Below are 18,197 nucleotides of genomic sequence, written 5' to 3'. Positions count from 1 at the left end.
ATCTAAAAGGATATGGCATTGTTGGTGTCTGTTGATATAACAGAATCATATCTATAACCCAGTATGTATATGAGTTGTATTTGGAATAGCGGTACAGAAATTTCATAGAAAATCTCAAATGGAGCTAATGTTGCACATGCACAGTATCTGATCCAGTAGCCATATACTCAAACAATAGAGAGAAAAAAGGCAGTAGTGCTGTAATACACTTACTGTTGCTACACAGAGAGCAACCACCACTGAAGAATGGTGGAAGCTGTTAAACACTTCAGCTGAACCTTAAGTCCAATTGAACTGTTTAACAGCTTCCCATTGCTCTTGTGGGGTGATACTGATTGCTGTAATGTTCTAGTGTGTGATTAGAGCTTAACAGTAGTAAGTGACAATTAATAAAAGCTTGTTAAAAACCTTTTCATAAAATGCATCACAGAGCATCTAGATCCTGGCAACGTCCACAATTCAAGTTGGAGAACTGGATTTTGACACAGGCTTCTGCTGTGGATCCACCTGTTCTACAACTTGCCCTGCTCAGAAGTGTGCACAAAAGGTTGCTTTGACTTTTGTGCAGGGGTGGTGGGGGACTGGGAACAGTGATATTATTATTTTTTTAAATTCTTCTCACAATCAAACAATTTAGGTGCACAGAAGGTCACTATAACTTCTTATGGACTTGAAAACATCTTGGCTTTATTTTTCTAATTTTCCTCACAATTAAACCTCAGATGTGTGCACAGATGGTGTGGTCATTGTTTATTTAACTTTTCCCACAGACAAACCTTGGACGTATGCACACAATATCACTATAACTTGTTTATGGGCATTGTACTGTCTGTGATAATTTTTTTTTCACTTTTCTCACAATCACATATCAGAAGTGTATACAGGTAGCTAACTTTGAGGTGAAAGGTTAAGGAAGCATATCATGAACAGATAATTTGGATAAAGTTAAAATATGTCACTACATTCTGGTTGTCATATGGATACACAGAAGATGGCTGCCTTTTGGAGGTGAAGAGACAAGCTGCATGATGTGAAAGTAGCAGGTAAAAAAGTATGACTATGGCCATTAACCTTTCAATTTCATCCGAATCTAACATCAATGGAATACACAGAATATGACTATCTTTTTATTCTTTCTTTTGACAGGGAGATATATACTATTCTAAGATATGGTTCATGTATCTTTCAGTTTATTGGGAACTACTTTTTTGTCAACTTTCATCATTAAGTCTTGGGCACAACTTATTTCTACGTTGAAAGGAAGAATAAAACTAAGTGTCATTACTTTGTCATGATTTTTGTGCCGGCCTTATTTGTAGCAAAAGGCTGGGGAGTACCCCTCACAGCATCTAGAACCACATGGCTTCTGGGGCCCAAGAAGCCTACAGACTATCAGGTTAATTCTATTACATTCTCCACACTTATTACAGTGCTGTCTTGACCATTTAGGGAGTGGTTAAAGGATGCAGGAAGAAACTGAAGAGTTAGAATGAATTTCATTCTTTAGCCATAATTTTTGTTTAGCCAATCTTTGACTCAAATGTTTGAACCCAATGGCTTCTGGGAAGCTGAAATCTCTAACTTGATTTGATTATTTCCTCTTCATTTAGTATGGAGCAGTCTTTGCCAGTTAGGATATAATGACAGAATCCAAGAAAAATGTAGAGTACAACAAAGTATGATAAAACAAGAAAAAAGTAATCTGAATGATGTGGCAAGGCCAGGATGAGGGGGAAAGTAGGGGGCACACTGGGGATATGCAGTGGGACAGCGGATACTGGGTGGCCCATGGAATCCTTTTCATAGGGTTTCATTTATTCAAAGGCCAGAGTCAAAATATTCAATACTGGCAGGGACTGCCCCATTTAAGAACATCACACAACCTATCAACAAGGTTTATTACAGTCCAAAAACAGTTTATAACACTGTGACTTTGGATACGAAAAGACATACAAGATGCTTGGCTTCATCAAATTTCTGGTATATAACAAAACTGTTGATTTGATCTTTATTTACTACTACATATCATATGACTGGCTGCTTAATAAATTGTGTTAAACCTGCCCTTACAGACAAAATCCTCAAGCAGTTTAAGTTAAAAGAATCATAGGAAGTTACTAGGCTATTGGCCCTGAGGTCATTATAAGCCTTGCCAAGAGTTTATCCCATGTTTAGACAGGTCAGCACCCAAACCCCTGTCCAACAGGGACACAGGTGGAATCCTAGGGGTGTATTTTCTGTTTCCCATCCAGTTATCCAGGTTGCGCTTAAAAAGCGATTATGAGGTACTTTGTTTGACATGGAGAGGGAGTGTATTCCACAGGTGGGGGAGTCTCTGGGACACAAATCTGTCCCACCAACAAGTTCTATTGATATCACAGACCAGGTTGAGGTCACAACTATGGGTTACTAGAGTGGAGCTTGACTTGTGGATATGCAGCAGCCCCATCAAGACAGGGTATGAGATTGCTTTGTATGCCAGACAGAGGTCACTTCTGAGGAGTCTGTATGAAACTGAGTAGAGAGACAGGGCTTTTAGTCTGTCTGTGTATGGTAGATTTTTGAGGCCCTGGATTCTCCTGGTGAGGAACCTATGTGGTCTCTCCAGCTGCTGCATGTGCTTTATGAGGTACATGCCGAAAGGGACATTATACTCAATAATGGGTCTTATAAGGGAAGAATACATGGATGTTATGGCCTCCTTGTCCATGGATAAGATACCCTTACTTATGAGGTGGGCCATGAAGAAAACTTTTCGCACAACAGAAGCAACATGGTGGTCAAAAGTGAAGTTGCTATCAACCTGGGTGCTCAAATCCTGCTCAAATCCCTCACTACTGATTGTGTACTTAGGACATTGTTATTAATGTGATAATATGTGGGGACATCACTCTCCCCAAAGGGGATGATGATACATTTTTTGGCAATCAGCTTGAGGCCATGTTTCTGGCACCAGTCATTTGTTTGGGTGAGACCCTCTTGGAGGACATCCACATCACTTGTGGAACTGATGACCATGCCCAGCTTGCAGTCATCTGCAGACTTGGTTAGCTATAGCCCACTGGCTTTAGCATGTACCTCAGAGAAGTGTATCCCAAATAACAGAGACTCCAGGACAAATCCTTGGGGTACACCACTTGTTACAGGTCTACTGCTTGAGCTGGCGTCCCCTATTTTGATTAGGTGGGTTAAGTTTAGTTACTGTCTTTGTCCCTTATGAGTGGCATACTGCAGTCATGATTCCTCTCAGTAAAGGTGGCCTTACAACTGACCTGTATAATTATAGTCATTTCAGCCTTACAAGCCTCATCTGCAAAATTGGGTGTATTAAAACTAAACTCATAAACTGTGGTATTAGGACACCCATTAGATTTGACCCCCAACAGTTTGGCTTTATGAAGGGTAGAGCCTGTCTGTTTAACCCGGTAAACTTCAAAAGGGTTACAGAGGCTGTAGATAGTACACATGCAGTACACATGGTATATGTTGACCAGGCAAAGGTCTTCAGCACCATTACCCATGCTGGCATCATACAAAAGCTAACTGCTTTAAAAATCAACCCATGTGTGGTAAGATGGATAGCAAAGTGGCTGAAAGAACCTATACAGTGTGAGTTACAGGAGCCTCATCAGCCTGTATGAACCAGTAAGTAACCAGTGGTTCCCCTCAGGACTCAGTGCTGGGACATCTCCTGTTTGGTATTTACTTCTCAGATCTCAAAGTGGACAGCCAAGACCTCTGGTTAACAAAGTTTGTAGATGGCTGCAAACACTCAGACTGTCCTGAATTAAATCTTTCTTCTCTCTAGTAAACTCTTGGTGTACTAAAAATGGTCTCAAGCTAATTGCTAAAAAGTGCAGTATAATTATTTTTTGTAAACAACCCCTCCCATTATCATACTACATAGACAACACACCACTACAAAATGAACATTTTGTCAAGGACCTAGGTACTTAGTCTAATAGCTTAGTCTCTTTTGACCATCTCTTGATAATGGCTGTCAAGAAATCTTTTTGTTTAGTTGATCTAATTGCCAAATGAGTAACATCATATTCTAAAGAGGTAATCACTCTCTTATACTCAACACTGATTAGGACAGTTATTGAGTATAATCATAGCTCTCAACCAATCAGGGACAAATTTCAATAGAATCAGGGACAAGTCAAGAAAAAAAAAAACAGGGACAATCAGGGACACAAAATATTAGTGCTATTAACTTGATACATTGACAGAATCAGAGCATATGAATTAATATACATTTTCTGAAGTAAAAGAAGTCTATAACTCTTATAATTATTGTCATTATTCATTAAGTGTAATTCACCACCTTTCCTCCCAAAGTCACTAGTTTTAGAAGGGAATAAGAGGGACAAGGCTCAAATTTGAGTCAAAATCAGGGACGTCCCTGAAAATCAGGGGCAGTTGAGAGGTATGAATAATTCCCCCTTAGGGGTGGATCTCATTAATCATATCAAATAATTAGCAAGACCCTAAAGGTTCCTAAGGAAAAGGATCACAGGCTTAAGGAATCTGAGCTACCAAGATAGGCTGAAAGTTGTATCCTTTGTCATATGGACTTTTGAGGGGATATCTCTGTCTTCTGTACATTTGAGACCCCATTGATTTGGACCTTCTGTTTATCTAAAAGTCCAATCCCTCCACCAATACTAGAACCAGGGAGCTAAAGCTTCACTAACAGATAAATACAGCTCAGTGTAAGGCAATGCCTCCCAAAACTTTGGAATAAATTTCCCCTAAATGTTATGCAGTGTGATTCACTATCTTAGTCTAAACATAGACTAGGTGACTGGATAGGTATCCACAACTTTACTCTGAGTCTGACTGGTATAACCCTCCTGGAGAAAGGAGATGCTGCCTGAGGGAGGGTACTGCCAAGACACGAATGGTCCTTAGGACTTGTTGGCCTTAGAGTATCTATGAATCTATACTGTTATTATGGCTTACTCCCATAGCTTGCCGGGAAATATCTGCCTATCCCCATAATCCTGAATAGCATAAAGTGTGTCAAAGAGAATGAATGAATAATTAAATATTGCAACATAATTGCTACTGGGAAGTCAGTCTAGCTCCTGTGAAATGTACCTCTGTGGTTGGAACAATCTGCCTAAAACAAGTCATTAGACAGGAAAGCCAAAGCCTATCGTGATACTCAGTGGGTGAAGTGCAATAAACAAGCAGGTCTGCACCACTTATGGAAATTAAACTTTACTTGTAGAACATACCTCTCAGCTATGTAAAGTATGTACAGAGTATGTACATGAATGTACTGCCTTATTGTACCTGTATAAATTGCTGTCTTTACTGCTCTTGATCCCAGGCTATGATGGAAAGGAGTCAATAGACCAGTCCACTTACCTTCTACACAAACATTGATAAATAAATAAACTCGCCAGAATTTTCCAAAACATCCCTAATTTTGCCTCATATTTTTGCTTTGTCCCTCATAAAATGTTTTATTTTTTGGTAATCATTCAGGATCATACCTCTCAACTCTCCAGAATTTTGCAGAATGTCCAGATAATTGCCTCATATTTTTGGTCTGCTCTGTTAAAATTTGTAATTTTCTACCAAACCATTGAAGACTGTGCTCACTAAATAATAAGACATTTAAGTCTGTGACTTTATACCCTTCACAAAATGCAGGCTAATGCAAAACCTGTTATTCTAGCATCTTTCTAAGTTTATAAGTGCAATATTTAAAATCTATCCCTGATTTTGGCCCATTATCCTCCATTATTTTTGGCTTTGTCCAGAATTCTTAAGGAAAAGTTCAGAGCTATGTTGAGGATTGCAGTCAGTCACTAATGCTAGACATTAAAGTTTTATATTTCGATCATTCAGAAAATGAATTTTGATGCAGAACCTACTCTATTACATTTATAAAATAATAATAATAATAATGTTTAAAAATTGTCCTTAAATTAGAACCTTCATTCTGTGTGTTATTTTTGGAATTATCTAAAATTCTTGAGGAAAAGTTGATCGGTAAGCGTCACAAAAAAACATAAAAAAAAAAAGACTTTCACATGTGTCATGGTAACCATAAGCTTGGGTAGCCAGAAGACTATTTATTACTCGAGTCTTCTTTTTCTTGTTACTGAACTTGCTGTTACCTCAAAAACAGTAGTGTGTATATTGCTGTGTAATTGCTATGCCTGCAGCAGTTTTAGGACACATTGAGTAGCTGTTGAAAGTGGGGAGGCTCTCAACCAGCCCCCCACCTTATTGTTTTGATACCTATGACCAACTAAAACCCAACACTTTAAATATTTCCCACAACTGCACCTGCTTTTTACCTTTGCAAAGATGCATAGACATTAATAGGTTCATAGGTTCATAGATGTTTATTTGGCTAATGATCACAAGGGCCTTTTTAAGCCTAGTGATGCATCCCAAATCTCTGACAAGTTCTGATACCCTTGATTAATGTAAGCATGGGCCTGGGAGATGAACCATTTTTAGGTTACCTGTGTCCATTAGAGACATAGGAGTCAAACCAGGGATTAATTTCCGGTTCCCCATCCAGTTTCCAAGTTGCATCTGAACTGGGTTAGAGAGGAACTCTGCGTCACATGGATGGGGAGCCTGTTCCATAGACGGGGTAGTCTCTGGGATACATACTTATCTCACCAGCAGGTCCTATTTATATCACAGGCAAGGTTTAAGTCTTTAGAATGGGTAATTCTGGTGCTGTTTGTTTTGTGGATATGCAGGAGGTGCAGCAGAGTGGGGTCTGCAATGCCCTGCATGCCACACATTGATCTCCCCTCAAAATCCTGTAGGAGACAGAATATAGGGACAGGGCTTTGAGGCAGACTGCACAGGACATTTTATTTATGCCCTGTATTCTTTTAGTGAGGAACCTCTGTGGATGTTCCAGTTGTTGGATATGCCTGGTTAGGTACATACCAAAGGGGGTATTGTACTCAATGATAGGTCTGATGAATGCAGAATACAGTGGAACAATGACTTCCTTGGACTTAGATGCCATACCTTTGTTTATAAGTTCTGCAACATAGAATGATTTTCTCACCACTGTAGAATCTATGTGTGTCCCTAAGTCCCTGATTACTGGGTTAACTCTATGGGGTGTGTTGTCAATATGATAGTTACCAGGGATGGAATACTTCCGAAAGGATACTATTATGCATTTCTTGGCATTAAATTTAGGCCATGGCACTGACACCAGTTGTTCATCTGTGTCAGTCCTTCCTGGAGAAAATTTGTGTCAATATGACATTCAATGGCAGCTCCTAATTTGCAGTCATCTGCAATTTAGTCAACCAGAGACCACTGACATTGGCCTTGACTTCTGAGAAGTAAATGCCAAAAAGGAGTGGTCCAAGGACTGATCCCTGAGGGACTCCATGTGTGATTGGCCTCTTTGTAGAGGTGGACTCCCCAATTCTAACTTCTTGGGTCCTGTCTGTGAGCCAGTTGGCTATCCACCCAGTGACATACGGGTTTGTACATAACCTCTTAAGTTTGCCAACAATGCCTGAGTCGGGCATTGTGTCAAATGCCTTGGCCAGGTCAAGGTAGGCAGTGTGAATGATTTTGCTCTCTTCCATTGATTTGGCAACCTTCTCATGGAAGTCCACGAGTTTGAGTAGGCATGATCTTCCATTGATGAAACCAAACTGGGTTGAGATCAGTGTCTGGAGATTTACAATATCTCTGTTGATCATCTGCATGATAATTCTTTCCATGGCTTTACATAAAAGACTGGTGTGACTTATGGGTCTGTATTTTCCAGGGTCTGCAGATGGCCCACCTTTGTCCCGAGAGATGACTGTTGCCTTTCTCCATGCATGAGGCATGAAGCCTCTTTGGAGGCTACAGTTAAACAGTAATTCCAGAGGCCCTGATAGATCATGTTTTATGGTATTTAGAAGATATCCTGAGATATTGTTTGGGTCCACGGATGCAATGTTCTTGGTCTTAGATAGAGCATTAAGGTCCTGTTCCCTAGTGATAGAATGGGGAGTTGTATTTGATGATATTTCCTGAAGGAAGGTTGAGAGGGAGAGCGGGGTAAAGTTGGAGCTGAATTTATCAGTCAGAAAGTTTGATATACCTTCTAGCTCAGTAGAGGTGGCTCCATTTACAATGAGCTCTGCACACAATTGTGTATTGCCTTTGAGGCTGCAAACATAGCTAAAGAATGTTCTGTTGTTGTCCTTGGCCTGGGAGGCCAAACTTATCTTAAATTTGGCTTTGGTAGACTTTATTTGTCCTCTGAGTTGTTAGATTAGTTTGATGGGAGTGCTTTTATCCTGCTGGGTGCTGTACCTCCTAATTTTTTCATGATTTTCTTCCTCCTGTTATACAGCCTATTGATTTTGTGATTCCACCAGGGTGGCTTGTTTATGGAGTTAGTTCTGTACTTCTTCCTGGTGGATACAGCTGCATCTATGCAGCTATTAACATGCTTGTACAGGGTTTCTATGAACAGTTCTGCATAGGCAGCAGTGTTCTCATGGTTTATGAGGGTTTGAAATTTTGCCAGGTTCTAACTTAATAGCAGGAGGTTAGCCTTAGAATAGTTCCTGAATATTCCTGGTTTAGTTGGGGATCCAGGTTTTATTTTTACTTCAAGAGACCATTTTGTGGTCTGACTTTACTAGGGAAGACATTACAGAAGGGGGTGTGCAACACTCTCCCATATTAGTGAGGGCCAGATTCAGTATGGCTGTACTCCTGGTTGGTGTATTGACTATCTGGTCCAGGTTGTTTGTGTTTACAAAATCCAGGAATCTCTGTACATGTACATTTTGTGTTGTATATGATTCCCAGTTAATAGTAGGATAATTAAAGTCACCCATGAATATGGTATTGGGTTGGATAATTTGTGTTTCTAATAAGTTTAAATACATAGTATGGGTTTCCTGGGTCATATAGCTTGCAAGGAAGTGGAATTGGATTTTGCCTATGGTGATTTGAACATGGAGCAACTCAAGTGCATTGTCCTGTTTGACCAGCCTTGAAGTATATTTATTTATGATGTAAATAGTGATACTTCCACCTTTAGTCCCTGCCTGTTAAGTAGCTGACCTAAATGTGTTGAAGGCATTATAACCTTGGACTGTTGGTGTGCCCTCAGCCAGGGGTGTAGCCAGGATTTTCAAATTTGTACTCATAATTCCCAGACTGCTGCCCCCTCAATAAGCCACACCCATGTTAACACTGCTGACCAAGCCACACCCCCTTTATATTGTTGATCTCTGAACAGATCACTTGGAAGTATATGCCAGGGTAGTAATTACACGATGCATGAACATTTTCATTCCAAAGGTACATCTTCCATAAGTCAAAAACCAAAATATCTTTCCATTTACACTAGGACAGATCAGTTTACCCCCCCCCCCCAGATTACTCTTCTTCCCCTTGCAGCCCCTAACCCCTGTAGTGGCTCATTACACCTCCAGTGATGCTGCTGACTAAAGGACTGTCAGGGTCTAGGCATCACATGCTCCTCAGTGTTGTGGTCTGTAGGTACAACATATAGTGCTCTCCCTAGGTAACATCCAAGCTATGAGCCACAACTACCTCCCTTTCACCAGCATAAGTCACCTGGCAATACATGGGTCACCTGGCAATGCATAATCACTCCTATGACCTACAGTCACACTAAGCCTTTTGGAATGGTAAACCTTACATTCCCAACAGCAAATACATTTTAGCTGGGCTAAGTCATACTGCCACTAACAATTAATGAAGATGTGTACCCATGGGGAGTCAATCAAGCAAAAAGTAAAGCAGTTGAAATTTACATCCTTACTATCCTGCTTACATTCTGCGAATCTCAAGCCTTTGCTGAAAGGAAATTGGTTAAAGCAAGAAAATTACCCTAGGCGCCAGAACTGGTGGGACTGTTTACTGTCACATGCTTTAGGCACTTGTTTGGAGCTTTTTCTAGTCTTATGATCCAGTGATGGTCTGAACAAAATTATTGAAAAGAAAAGAAATTCAAGGAAGAAATACCATGGCCAATGCTAGGAACTACAATATCCAGAAGTGTATGAAACCCCTCAAACTAAATAAGCAACTCAGAAATCTTATCAAGCCCACCAAAGCCAGATGGGAGGCAGAAATATCCTCAAAGATAAAAGATAATGACAAGGTCTTCATCAGCTTTGTTCACAACCTCAAAGGTAACATGACAGCGTGCTGAACAAATTGTAAATGAAACCACTTAAAAGGAATCAGAGGATATAGCAAACCTGCTGGCTGATCAATCTAATTCCAGTTTCATCCCTTCTTCCCCTCAATACCTTTCAGAAGACACCCTCGACCATAAATCCTCTGGCTATCACTAGCAAATAAGTCTTCAATGCACTCTCCAAGTCAAAGAATACTACCTCAATAGGCCCTGATAATATCCTGGGATACCTCTTGGATAGAATGAAACATGAGGTATCAAGCACTCTAAAATCACTGTTCAACATCAGCCTAGTAATTGGCTTCATACTTAGTGAATGGAGGACTGGAGTAGTTAATCCTTAGCACAAGGTTTGGCCTTCTACTGACTTGAATAACCACAGACCATAAGTCTGACTGGTCTTGTACATAAACTCATGGAAAGAATTATCATAGATATTTTAAATAAAGACGCAGGGAACCCATTTTCTTATTTACTTCTACAATTATTACAGATATTGAAATAAAATAGCACAAGCACCAATAGCCATTTACTAAATACATTCTCACAATGAAAACAGACTCAGCATGAGCATAAACTTCTCTGCCCTTGAAACTCACATTCATTGAAATGGCATGAAAACCCACATTAAAAGAAAATGCATCTGACAGTGGAGGATTAAGTTTACCTTTGAGCTGTTTTCAAACCATAGGCTCCTTGCACACATTTGTAGGGCCATGCACACATGTATGTGTTCTTTGATTCGCCCTCATGATAAATTATATTCTTTGTATAATACATCACAATTTGTTAGAATGGTGTTTTAAATTTGTAGTTATGAACATTTTTCTAGAAAGCAATGAAACAAAATGTATGAAATAATGATAAAGCTACACATTTCAGAAAATTTTGACCATAAAATGCCACTCAAACTTTTATCATTAAATTCCACCAATATTACTCAAAAAACACAATATTTTCAGAAGTAATGTCTAAAGTAAAGTCATGCAGATAATTCTACCTTAAAGAGATCTAGAACTAAGAAAAAAGGTTGCTACTAGCAAACATTACATTTCAAGGTTTCATCTACAAATTCAGTGCCTGCTGCCTTTGAAGAATAAATTGTCTGTTACATTAAAAATGGTAAGCTGGTAATATTGCAATAGGGAATGACTGACAATCCAACAACAAGTTACTAGGCATCTTATACAAAGGAGGACACACTCAGGAGTGTAGAACCCCTATACCTCCTTAAAATGCACCAAATAATCCGCAGTTAAAATGGCACTGCAATAATAGCACTCCATCTACATGGCGTGGGAGTAAAACCCACAGCCTTCTGCACCAAAGGCAATTATGCTGCTAACCCTGCTTTCAAATTCTACAACACAAACAGTGACTGCCATTTGATAAAACAGTTAACCACCAAAATTCGCTGTATATCACAGAATAGACAAAAACTGAATTAGCATAAAAAGTTTTAATCTCGTAAAACACATCAGACTGATAAAAACACAGTGCGGCACTCTATTTAAACCTAAATGTGAAATCAATTAGCACTCAATTACAGTCAATTAAATGTAATTAACAATAAAAACATTGTTTAACCATTTATTTTCCTACTTTCTAAAAACACTTAATATTTATGCATTCATTCAGACCTGGTAAAACATCTGCCAATTCACTTGTGGTGAAAACCTTTTAAACAAAACAGTTAGTTGCACACTGAAAGCAGACTTAGCATGAGCAACAGTAAATTTATCTTCCCTTGAAACTCACAATTCCATGAAAATGAAATAAAACTCAGTCCCTTGAAAATGCACTGAAACTCATAATGCCCTGAAAAATGTACTGAAACTCAAACTCACAATTCCATTGGCAGTCTGGTAATCAGACTCTTGTCTCCACTGGCGCTCACAGTTCCTTCAGTAGTCTGGTAGTTGGCATGGCGAATTCAGGCTCTGTCTCCTGTAACCAAGTCACAGGGTCAAGCCTGATCAAGTTAATTGACTAACTAGCCCTCCCCCTTAACTAGAGCATTACAGACCATACCTTCATACCTCTCAACCTCTTAGCATAAGAAACTTGGACAAAGCCTAAAATAGGGACAGATTTTAAATATTGCTCTTGCAGACTTAGAAATTTGCTAGAATAACAGCATTTGTCTTAGCATGTATTTTCTAAAGAAAACAAAGTCAAACTGAAATGAATGACATTTATATCAATCCTCAGTGATTTGCCAAAAAACTACAAATATTGAGGAATAGGCCAAAAATATAAGGCAAAAATCAGGGCATTCTGCAAAAATCTGGACAGTTGAGAAGTACGCATATCTCTCACTCTCTTTGTGCAAGAAATCTGGACAAAGCCTGAAATAATGGAGATACAATAGCTCAAAATATGGATCATGTCTCTCAACCTCTTCAAGCAATAAATCTGGACAAAGCCAGTAGTAATGGGGAATAGAGAAACTTTTTAAATATTGCCCTTACAGGCTTAGAAAGTTGATATAATTGCAGGTTTTGCATTAGCATGAATTTTCTGAAGCATATGGAGTTTGAAACTCAAATGTCTGCCATTATTTTCTCACTTCAGTCCTCAATAGTTAGCCAGTAATTTGCAAGAAAAACAAATTTAGGAGAAATGGAACAAAAATATGGGGCAAAAATCTGGACATTCTGTGAAAATCTGGACAGCTGAGAGGTATGATTATGGATAGATTTTAAATATTGCTCTTTTTAACTATGAAAGTTGCTGGAATAACAGGATTTGTGCTAGAATGCACTTTCTGAAGAACATAGTGACTTCAGTCCTCTGTGATTTCCCAGAAAACCACAAATTATATGAGAAACAGACCAAACCTATGAGGCTAAATCTGGACAGATGAAAGGTATGTTAAACACACATGCAGTACACATACACACACACACACACACACACACACACACACACACACACACACACACACACACACACACACACACATACACACACACACACACGCATGCACGCACACACACACACACACACACACACACACACACACACACACACACACACACACACACACCTACCTTCTCACATATACGGACACGATCTTTCATACAACAAGCAGCTACTTTACATTCCACACACACACACACACACACACTTGCTCTCTCACACATAACACATACACACACACTTTATTTGTCATTCACACAGAACAGCTAGTTCAAATTACATACATACATGTACACACACATACATGCTCTCACTCATCCAGAAACAAACAGAACCTCTACAATAAATCATATAATTGTACACACACACACACACACACACACACACACACACACACACACACTTGAGGAGGACATTGATGAAACATTTATCCACACTGATGTAAATGTAGGCCCCCTGTATATGGAGTCTTTGTAAATATGGATATTCTTGCCAAAAGAAGAAATATTTACTTTACAGAAGAAGAACATGATGGGGTTGCGTATAATTCAGAAAAAAAAATACATTGTTAACCTCAAATGGTTCTTTTATACCTTTAGGACATGAACTATGTGGATACATGAGTCATATGAGAGGATAAGCATTGACATTTGTGAAAAAGCTAAAATGTGAAATGCCTCGTGATATGTATATCTTAGGACTCTATGGTTATACGCGAATGTCTAGACCAATGATGTCTTTTTCAACAATGCCAGAACTTCAGCCTGGAACACCAAACAGTGCTTTCATCTAAGAGGAGCAACTTAACACAAGTTGTTTGCGCTTGCTACCTCAGTCATCCATTGTACATTTCAAAATAACCAGTAATGTGTTGTTGAGCTGTAGGTTGGACTATCCTGCAACTAATGACTGTGTGCAATAATTTAAAAAAATAGATGCATAAGGAATACTTTGACATTGTAACTGCCCAGTGCATCTACAACAACATTCTGTATTTATTTTCCTATATTTTTAATGTTAGGAAATTTTTCACTGCCTGGACATATGCTGAGCTTTTTCTCTGGCCACTCCCCTGCCCTAACATCACTGTGTTAGGGGCAGTGGCATCAGAAGCATTAGGAGGGAAGGTATACATGTAGTAAGTTACCTTACAGCTTAGGACAGCATTCCAGACCATCAGATTGATTATTCATGAGGGCTCTGTTTGCAGCCATCTTTTTTTTTATTTCATTCTGGATTTAGAAATAAGAAGAGCTGACACACATCAGCATAAGCTGCTTTTTCCTGAGTCTCACTCAGGATCAGGATGTACAAAAAATTAACTGAAGCATCCCTTTTCCTTTTAATTCTTTGCAGTTTTGCTTATATATATGCCCTACACATACAATGTGACACCTTCTATAACTTTAGGGAAAAATGAAGCTAATAATAGCACAGTAAATCATGTTCCGGCTACAAAATGTGTGAATTTCCCTTATGAAGCAAAAAGTTAAAACAGAAACTATTTTCTTTCATGATAAGGAAGTAAACTGTAATAAGTAAACCATTTTTTCTTATTCATCAGTGTTTCTGTTTTAACAGACATAAAACATATTATATATCATGAAACTGAATGTAGCTGTAAAGTTGCAAGTTTCTTTTAATTTTTTTTTAACTAAGAAAACAAACAGAATGTTATTTTAAATCTGAACTGAAACGGAAAAATAAGAACAGAGGGAGAAGCAGGTCCAAGTTGCAGGTAATTTTTGCAAATGAACAGGCAACATGGTTTACCCACTGAGAAGCCCCATGGTGTATTGGAAAGAAGTTTTGACCAGAATCTAAATGACCTGGGTTTATTACTTACCCATGTGCTGGGGAACTACCTTTGAGAAGATCCATTCCTCTTATATTCTTAGTGCAAGAAATCTGCACAAAGCCTAAGATAATATGAGGAGAAAATGCTCAAAAATAGGGACACATTTTAATATTGCTCGTATTAACGTGGAAAGTTGCTAGGATAACAGGATTTGTGTTAGTGTGCATTTTTGAAGGATATGAAGTCTAAAACTGAAATATATGCCATTATTTAGTGACTTCAATCCTCAGTGATTTGCCAGAAAATTATAAATTTTATCAGGAACAGACTAAAAATACAAGGTAAAAATTTGGACATTCTGTGAAAATCTGGACAGTTGAGAGGCATGTGATACAACTGGAATGGTAAGTCCCATAACAAAATATAAAATCTATAGCTGGCAAACAAATATAGCAAATGTCAAAACTCACTGTACTGACATTAAAGCATTTTTGCCACACTGCAATTTCTAACAGGACTGCAGACACTTCCAACAAGTTTGCACTCCCACACACCTGCTACTTAGATATGCTAACTGAAAAGCCTGCTGTACTTTACAATAAGTAGTAATTCTCCACTGGTTCACAGCCTTGGACTCAAAACTTACATCTGTACCTTCATTTGTGCTGTTTTTTTAGGACTGCAATTAGAGTCCTTGGAATTTCAAAGAGAATCAGTGGAGGATCCGGGTAGCCGGGGGTGGGGGTGGGGGGTGGGGGTGGAAGTGAGAAGTTGCATTGACCAACACGTTCTGGAATCTGTGAAAGTTCCATCACTGAAGTGCTGAATGTGGGGAAGGCCTGCTACTGTGCTCGAATGCAGTGGGGTTGGGGGGGGTGCAAGTCTGGTCCAGACGTACATGCACCCATTTCTGCTGCACATTTTAAGTGGAGGAAGGCATGCAAATACAAACAACTCTGCACAATCAGACACTGCACTGCAGCTGTCAGTTCTTAGGAGTATAAGAAACTCCTGACAGCTAACAGGTTGATGGCTGCTGTCTTCATTTCTGCACATCTCTCCTTCATGAAGTCTTCTATGCCAGGACTGGAGATGCATAATGGACCAGCTGGGGATATGGCTGGATGGTCATGGTGGAACATGAGAGCACAAGGAAGATAAAATCTAAGTATTTTACTTAATACTATTGTTTTGTGCAAATCATTTGTTAATTCTTCCGTCTTACAGCTTATGAATTTATTTCATTGTCTTAACAGGATTAGTTCCACTGAGTAAATGCCCTTTTACAGGAGAGACCAAGGAAGAAAAGTTCAAGGAGGACACCAGTGAAACACAGGAATAATATTTATAAGTAGCCAATCAACTGCAGATGCAAGGCTTTGGGTGGGTGGGTGGGAGTACTAAAACTGGAGCACCTGGAAGAACCCCACATGAGTAAGTTAAAAGGATGCAACCTTAGCTTTCAGGGACTGAAACATAGTTCAGGGCAGTTGAGCTAAAATGATGAAAATGAGCTAGCAAAGCTTATCAACAAAAATAATTTGATAAACATATGCAAAACTGTATAACAAAATGAGTAAGTTCGTGTATGTGACTGTGCCCCTCTTTCAATATAGTCCCTTTACATTACATTATAACATGACAGACACCTACAGTGTCTCAAATACACACACACACACACACACACACACACACACACACACACGCACACACACACACACTTGCTCTCTCACACATAACACATAACACACTTTATTTGTCATTCACACAGAACAGCTAGTTCAAATTACATACATACATGTACACACACATACATACTCTCACTCATCCAGAAACAAACAGAACCTCTACAATAAATCATATAATTGTACACACACACACACACACACACACACACACACACACACACACACACACACACACACACACACTTGAGGAGGACATTGATGAAACATTTATCCACACTGATGTAAATGTAGGCCCCCTGTATATGGAGTCTTTGTAAATGTGGATATTCTTGCCAAAAGAAGAAATATTTACTTTACAGAAGAAGAACATGATGGGGTTGCGTATAATTCAGAAAAAAAATACATTGTTAACCTCAAATGGTTCTTTTATACCTTTAGGACGTGAACTATGTGGATACATGAGTCATATGAGAGGATAAGCATTGACATTTGTGAAAAAGCTAAAATGTGAAATGCCTCGTGATATGTATATCTTAGGACTCTATGGTTATACGCTAATGTCTAGACCAATGATGTCTTTTTCAACAATGCCAGAACTTCAGCCTGGAACACCAAACAGTGCTTTCATCTAAGAGGAGCAACTTAACACAAGTTGTTTGCGCTTGCTACCTCAGTCATCCATTGTACAATTCAAAATAACCAGTAATGTGTTGTTGAGCTGTAGGTTGGACTATCCTGCAACTAATGACTGTGTGCAATAATTTAAAAAAATAGATGCATAAGGAATACTTTGACATTGTAACTGCCCAGTGCATCTACAACAACATTCTGTATTTATTTTCCTATATTTTTAATGTTAGGAGATTTTTCACTGCCTGGACATATGCTGAGCTTTTTCTCTGGCCACTCCCCTGCCCTAACATCACTGTGTTAGGGGCAGTGGCATCAGAAGCATTAGAAGGGAAGGGATACATGTAGTAAGTTACCTTACAGCTTAGGACAGCATTCCAGACCATCAGATTGATTATTCATGAGGGCTCTGTTTGCAGCCATCTTTTTTTTTCATTCTGGATTTAGAAGTAAGAAGAGCTGACACACATCAGCGTAAGCTGCTTTTTCCTGAGTCTCACTCAGGATCAGGATGTACAAAAAATTAACTGAAGCATCCCTTTTCCTTTTAATTCTTTGCAGTGTTGCTTATATATATGCCCTACACATACAATGTGACACCTTCTATAACTTTAGGGAAAAATGAAGCTAATAATAGCACAGTAAATCATGTTCCGGCTACAAAATGTGTGAATTTCCCTTATGAAGCAAAACGTTAAAACAGTAACTATATTCTTTCATGATAAGGAAGTAAACTGTAATAAGTAAACCATTTTTTTCTTATTCATCAGTGTTTCTGTTTTAACAGACATAAAACATATTATGCTACTAGCATTGCTGGTTACTTATGAAGTTAAAAATTCTGATAACATATCATGAAACTGAATGTAGCTGTAAAGTTGCAAGTTTCTTTTAATTTTTTTTTAACTAAGAAAACAAACAGAATGTTATTTTAAATCTGAATTGAAACAGAAAAACAAGAACAGAGGGAGAAGCA

This window comes from Protopterus annectens, chromosome 2.part2 (assembly GCF_019279795.1).
Source record: "Protopterus annectens isolate FY-2018-M chromosome 2.part2, PAN1.0, whole genome shotgun sequence".
In the NCBI taxonomy this organism is placed as follows: domain Eukaryota; kingdom Metazoa; phylum Chordata; order Ceratodontiformes; family Protopteridae; genus Protopterus; species Protopterus annectens.
This window is presented reverse-complemented; position numbering follows the sequence as displayed.